Source organism: Neophocaena asiaeorientalis, unplaced genomic scaffold, assembly GCF_003031525.2.
Source record: "Neophocaena asiaeorientalis asiaeorientalis breed wild unplaced genomic scaffold, Neophocaena_asiaeorientalis_V1.1 scaffold69, whole genome shotgun sequence".
Classification (NCBI taxonomy): domain Eukaryota; kingdom Metazoa; phylum Chordata; class Mammalia; order Artiodactyla; family Phocoenidae; genus Neophocaena; species Neophocaena asiaeorientalis.
The window spans coordinates 458,961-465,772 of NW_020174373.1; positions in this window are offsets into that span (position 1 = coordinate 458,961).

Consider the following 6,812-nt stretch of genomic DNA (forward strand, 5'->3'; position numbering starts at 1 on the left):
CCACCAGGGAAGCCCCGGAAGCGTGTGTTTTAACGTGGTTTCTGGAGCAGTGAATGGAGGGGCTGGGGTCGTCACCAGGTGCTTCCAGCCACGGCCCCCAGTTCCGAGAGCCTGGAACTCATTAGAACGTTGAGCTGCAAATGCACTTGACTTTCACGGCACCTGTAATAAATCACCCCACGTGTAGCAGCTCAAACAAACACCAACGTAGGATCTCACTGCCCTGTAGGTGAGAAGTCTTGCCTGCGGGTCTCCACTCAAGGTCTGACAAGGTCAAAATCGAGATGTCTACCCACTGGGCTCCCAAGGGAGTGGATCTGGACGAGCCTGTCTCCAAGCTCATTTGGGTTAACAGCAGAATCTAGTTCCTTGTGGTTGCAGGGCTGAAGTCCCCGCCTCTACGCTGGTGGTCAGTGGTGGGGAGGGTAGGATCCTGTCTCTGGTCTGAGCAGGTGTCACCTAGATCCCACCCTCAGCATCTCTTCACCTTCCCGTCTGTCACATCTCTCCCACTCCAGCCAAAGTTCTCTGCTTTTGAGGGTTCATGGGATTAGAATGGAGCAGGGACCAGGTTCATCTGGGATCATCTCCCTATTTTAGGGTCCATACCTTAATTACATTTGTAAGGTCCCTTGTGCCATGTAAAGTTCCAGGGGATTCTGGCTTGGACACCTTTGAGAGATATCCTTGGTCTCCTCCACGATGCTTGACAAATCCCCGTCCCTTCAAGGATTTTAGGACTCCACCACTGAAGGTAGGTTCACCTGGGCCAGAAGAGGCAGGGACAACTCCAGGTGAGGGGCAGGACATCCCCCCGGAAAAGAAGGTTAGGCAGAATGGGCCCCCCTAGTAGAGGCCCAGGAAGCAGGGCGAGAGCAGCCATCTGGTTGACCCAGAGGCCAACATCTGCCATCAGGCACCCTTGGCCCAGTACAAGGTGCTCATTATATTTGGGGTCCTTTTGAACTTCTCTTAAAATCGGGGGGTGGGGGAAGACTATAATAATAATAATGAAAAAATATAAATAATGCATGCAGCATGGAAAATAAGTTTTCTACCAGAACAGTCTTAAAATAGAAATTTTAATATATCTTACGGAAGCCGCAAAGGTGACCACAGAATGGCCCCGAGGAAGTCAGATCCTGAAGCATCACGGGTGATCAGTTCCTAGAGGCCCCTGACCCTAGAGAAGGGGGCTTCAGTGATGCTGGCCACCCACTAAACCACAGCAGCGTGGGCCCTCAGGGAACTCTGTGTTGGTAAAGAGCCTCTTCGTGGTCAAAGGTCACCCTCCCTACGACAGCCCCTGATAATTCAGTGGCTCCCTCCCACCTGAGTCTCCTTGTAATCGGGCAGCCCCCGTGGCAGCTCCTCTGCCACACCAGGTACATGGCCACACCAGCCACTTCTGTTTCATTCCTCTCGTATCCCTGGTGCTAACACTGTTATCGTGCAAATTGTATTCCCTACGAATAACCGATAACCGTGGACTCCGCCAGTGCAAACTGTGCTCTTGTAATTCACTAGGATGCCCGGTCTTTTTGTTTGTTTGGTTGCGCCGGGTCTTAGTTGCGGCAGGCGGGCTCCTTAGTTGCAGCATGCGGGCTCCTTAGTTGTGGCGTGCAAACTGTTAGTTGTGGCATGCACGTGGGATGTCGTTCCCTGACCAGGGATCAAACCCGCGCCCCCTGCATTGGGAGAACAGAGTCTCAATCACTGCGCCACCGGGGAAGTCCCAGGAGCCTCAAAGCTGGGAGAGAGGCTAGAACAGGTTCTCCTTCAGACCCCCCAGGAGGAACCAGCCCTGCCCACACCTTGATCTCAGACTTCTTGCCTCCAGAACTGTAAGAGGATACATTTCTGTTGTTTAAGCTCCCCAGTTTGGGGTACTTGGTTACGAAAGCCCTCGGAACCTAACATAGATGCTGAAGAAAAACATTTTCTCCTGAAAGGGACCCCCCCCAGCCACAGTTCTGAGCCCTCAAATCCTGACACTTTAGGGGATAGTCAGACCCCTCGAGCCCTGTGGTCACCCTAGTATGTGTTCAGACCTTCAGATTCTATAACCTAGACGTGGATCCATCACTATCATCACGGAGCCCAAATCTCCTCCAGGCTCTGGGTGTCCAGCTTTCTTGGGGTATCAGGGGGGCCCGAGTTCAGTGCCCGGCAGAAGGCGGAGAAGTAGGCAAGTGCCCTGAGCTCCTGGAAGGCGGGACGCCCCATGACTCTGTATCCAGCACGATAGGAAGCTGTGACACGCGCTTTGAACACTTGGTCGATGCAACCTTTACACGTGAGACTGGTTTCTTCCTACTTCACCTCCCTCCTGAACGATGGGGTAGGAGTCGATGGGTTAGGGACTTCCTTGGCGGTCCAATGGTTAAGACTCCGCACTTCCACTGCAGGGGGCCCAGGTTGGATCCCTGGTCCTGGAACTAAGATCCAGCATGCCACGCGGGTCAGCCAAAATACATAAATAAAGAGCTGATGGGTTATTTAGCAATTGAACTATGGTGTGCTTGCCTGCGTGTGCGCGCGTGCCTGTGCGTGTGTGTCGGCGCGAGTGCACCTCCCTCGGAGGAGTCCTGCCCCGGGGGGTTGGGGGAATGGCCTCACACATGCTACCCTGCACTGCCCACGTGAGACGGGCCGTCACGTACACTCACAGCCTGTGGAGGAGAACAGCCCACTGGGGCCGCACGGGGCTGCCCCCGAGGTCAGGGTGAACCCCAGAGGCAGGCTCTCTAGTCACAAGGGTCTGAGGGGACCCTGGGAGGATGGGATGGGCTCGTGTGAATAATTCCACGAGCGGACGGGAGCTCAGCTGACTACGGAGGGATGAACCGGCACCGAGCGTGGTCCCCCTGCTCAGGAGGGGGCTGGCTGGGGGAAATGAAAGGGAGACGCTGAGCGGAGAGGCCAGTGCGCCCTCAGGCCCTTTGAGGGCCCCCTGGTTCCCCCCAGACGCCAAGGAAGCACATCACATTGGCCTTAATTTTCGTCATTGCGGTGCAGTATGATTGGGAGGGTGGGATGCGGTGGTGTCAGGAGGAAGGGGGATCCCAGTGCTTTACTGAGAGTGCGGACCAGGCGGGACCCTACACAGATGCCGTGCACAGGGCGGATCCATAGGGGTGTTTTTCCATGAGTCTGGGGAGACTCATTTAACGCCTGCATCCTGGAGGTGTGCTCCAGATCTGCCAGAAATTACACACACACACACACACACACACACACCAAGAAAAACCCAAAACCTGGGCACGCACTAAAAAGGCAGACTCCCAGAAAACATTACACACCTCCTGAGTCAGAATCCACTGGAGAATTGTTAAAGAGAAAAAAAGAGAAACACCCGGAAGTTTGGAGAGGAAGCTGGTGTAGATGCCAAGGTGTGCCCTGTTTTGTTTTCACTGCGTGCGTGTGTGTGTGTGTGTGTGTGTGTGTGTGGCATGGGTGTTTATAGGTTTGCTTTTGCATCCTTATTATGCATCGTGTGAGGGAATTCTCACTGTGATGGAATAAAGTGCTTATAAAATCATTTAGCCCATCCACAGATGGATGGATACACAGCACGGGGTCCATGCACACAGTAGAATATGCCTCAGCCACGAAAAGGAGTGAAGCTCTGATGCAGGCTTCCACGTGGATGGACCTTGCACACACGATGCTCAGTGAGAGAAGCTGAGGCAGAAGGACACACAGTGTGTGATTCCGTTGATAGGAAACGTCCAGAACACGCAAATCCACAGACACAGAAAGTGGATTCGTGGTTACCAGGGGATGGGGAGTGACTGCTCATGGGGTTGGGGGGGTCTCCTTTTGGGGGGATGAGAATATTCTGGAACCAGACAGAGGTGGTGGTCGCACACATGTCGCCATCCTGAAATCAAGGTTGGGCACGGGGCTGCATTTTTATTCTGCGTCGGCCCTGCCAGTTCTACAGCGGAAAATGTTCAGGGCCAGAATCCTCAAGACACCGAGAGTGGACATTCTGCAAGCAACTGGGGTTCTCATTATCTCCCTTCGTAAGTCAAATAATAATAATAATAATGCCACAGACGAAAGAAATACACGTAAACTATGAACGCATTACAGAAGGAAAATGTCTCATCCGTTTTAGTAGCAAGAGAGGAAGCTCCAGGAGGTTATCTCAGAGCAGTGTATCTCAACCCCAGGACGGAAACCGAGTGGGGCCCTCTGGGGCTCCGGGGCACAGAGGCCTTTTTCTCCTTCCTTTCTTATAGGCAAGACTCCAGCCTCCAAGACCTTCCCGGAGTTCCCAAGGGCGGATGCGGAACAGTTGCTAATCGAGTCCCTGCACACGGGAGACCCTGCACACGCCCTGATCTTATCAGCAACCCCACCCTTGAACTATCGCTATAAACTCATCAAATCCTCCCAAGTTGGGATACATAGATTTTCGAGGGCAGGAGCCCTCTGTGCCCCCCTCTGTCTGGCAAAGCAATAAAGCTCTCCTTTACTACTTCGCCCCTCCAAGATGCAATTCGGCACCGGTGCAGAGTAGAAGCTGAGCTTTCAGCATCACCACCGATGGCCTTTGGGGATAAAGATCCTTTGCTGCGGCGGTGCAGCCCCGTAAAAGGTCTAGCAGCACCTGGGGCGGGGGCGGGGGCGGGGGATGCTTCTGGGGAGGCCCAGAAAGCGGTCGCTGTACTCTTTTTGTGTTTTTCCACATCCTCAAAGTTTCCAGTCCAGATGGAGAATATTCTTTGGGACCCAGGTGTGCAGGAAAGAATTAACTTTGCTCAAAGCCAGGTCTGGCCTTGTCTCCCGGGCTCCTGGGAGGTCACCTCGGAGCCCCTGGATGTCCTGCGTGATAAGAGCATATTTGCTTTGCCTGGGGCCTGGGCCACGACCGATAGTCTGTGCTCCAGAGTGATTTAGGACGGGGGCCTTGGGACGTGCAGTGTCAGCTCGACCTTGGAGGAGATGGAGACCAAAGTCAGTCCTTCAAGCAGTCCACCATGCTGGTTGGCAATAGCCGGAAGTGAGCACACACCCTTGGTGGGAGGGGAGAGCCCTGCCCGTTACTCTGCTGGGACGGGCACCTGCAGGCTTACACCTGGTCTCTCCTAGACACTGCCCCACGCACCACTTCCCTCAGCCGATTTTACTCTGCGCCCTTTCCCTGTAATGAACCATAACAATGACATCGGCAGCCTGGCAGAGTTCTCTGGGTCCACATGGTGAACTATGGACCCTGAGGGTGGTCCCGGGGGCCCACAAGTTACAGTTGGCGCTGGAAGTGAGGGTGGTCTTGGGGGTGTCACAGCAGGGATGTGCAATGATATTCCAAGGACCCAGGAAGTCCACATTATGCTTTGTGAGTTGCCTTTGCACAGAATGGGAGGAGGGAAGAGAAAGGCTTGGGGGTGTTACCCAAAACCTGGGCTCCCCTGTCAATGGGTGTGGAACCAAAAGACACATCCAAGCCAAAATCAGGAGAAGGAAGGGTTTATTATTTGCGGCAAGTAGGGAGAACACAGGGTCCCTTTCCCAAAGCAGTGTTTCCCCGAACAGCAGAACTGGGGAAGCTTTCATCTCAGGGTGCATGCATATTCATGGAGGGGGCGGGGAAACGCTTGGGTGGTACATGCATATTCATGAAGGGGCTTGGGTGGTACATGCATATTCATGAAGGGGCTTGAGCAGGGGAGAATTCAGCATTGCACTGGGGCCAAGGTCCACAGAGTCTAAGCTTTAGTTGAGTTGAAGTCACAGGGTCAGAAAAGGTCAGTATCCTCCTCCTTTAGGTCCCAGTGGATCTGGTGGTTGAGGCTCCAGACTAATCACCACTGAAACAGAACTGGGAGGCTTCACCACTGGTCTGTTATCTTTGCTACTGTTCCTTCTCTTGCCTGATAACAGTTTGCTCTTTGGTTCCCTTAAGATCATTAATTACCAAGCCCTGTTCGAGGGCAAGCATGGCGGCCAGGCCTAGATCCCAAGATGGCTTCAGCCAAAAATGGCTTCGCTTGGGCTTCCCTGGTAAAGAAAGCCATGGCTGGTTCTCTGTCTCGGGGACCTCCCACCTTATCTGTTTACAGGGGAGAGGGTCCCGGTGAAATATCCCTTTCCTCCTTCACGTTATGAGAAGGCTGTGAGCTATCCCGGTGATCATAAGTGTTCTCTTCCCAGCACTGAGTTTCCTGGACGCTTTGTCGACCGAGTTGCTGAGAAACGCCTTAGAAAACGCCTTAGAACACTTCAGAAAATGAACATTGTCGAGCTTTTTGTTTTTGTTTTTGGCCTTTTGTGGTCCTTCTTTCCGGAAGCAGCTGTGACGCCTGTGTGGGTATTCACACAATAATGTGTGTCTCTGGGGAAAAGCAAGAGAGGGTGCCTTTGAAATCTGCTTCTAAATCTGCCATCCCATTTTCTCGTCTGCTATTGTGACGAGCAGAACAAAAAGGGCAGGTGCAGCTGGGTGGCTAAGGGTGACGCCCGTGTGTGGATATTTCTCCAACTTGGGCATCCTTCTCTACCACCAAACCCCATATAAGAATCCTTTCACTTCAAGGAAGCGTTCCAAAGACAGTGACGGGTTCCATGTTAGATTCGTCCTGTGTTTTCCTAAGTTCAGATTTTTTTTTTTTTTGAAATGGGTGTCTTGTTATTCATAACAAACCTCTTTCCACGACAGCTGGGTTTATGTGAATGGAGTGACGTTTTTTTTCTTTTTTTGCCGCACCGCGCAGCTTGTGGGATCTTAGTTGCCTGACCAGGGGTTGAACCCGCACCCTCGGCAGTGAGAGCCCCAAGTCCTAACCACTGGACTGCCGGGGAAG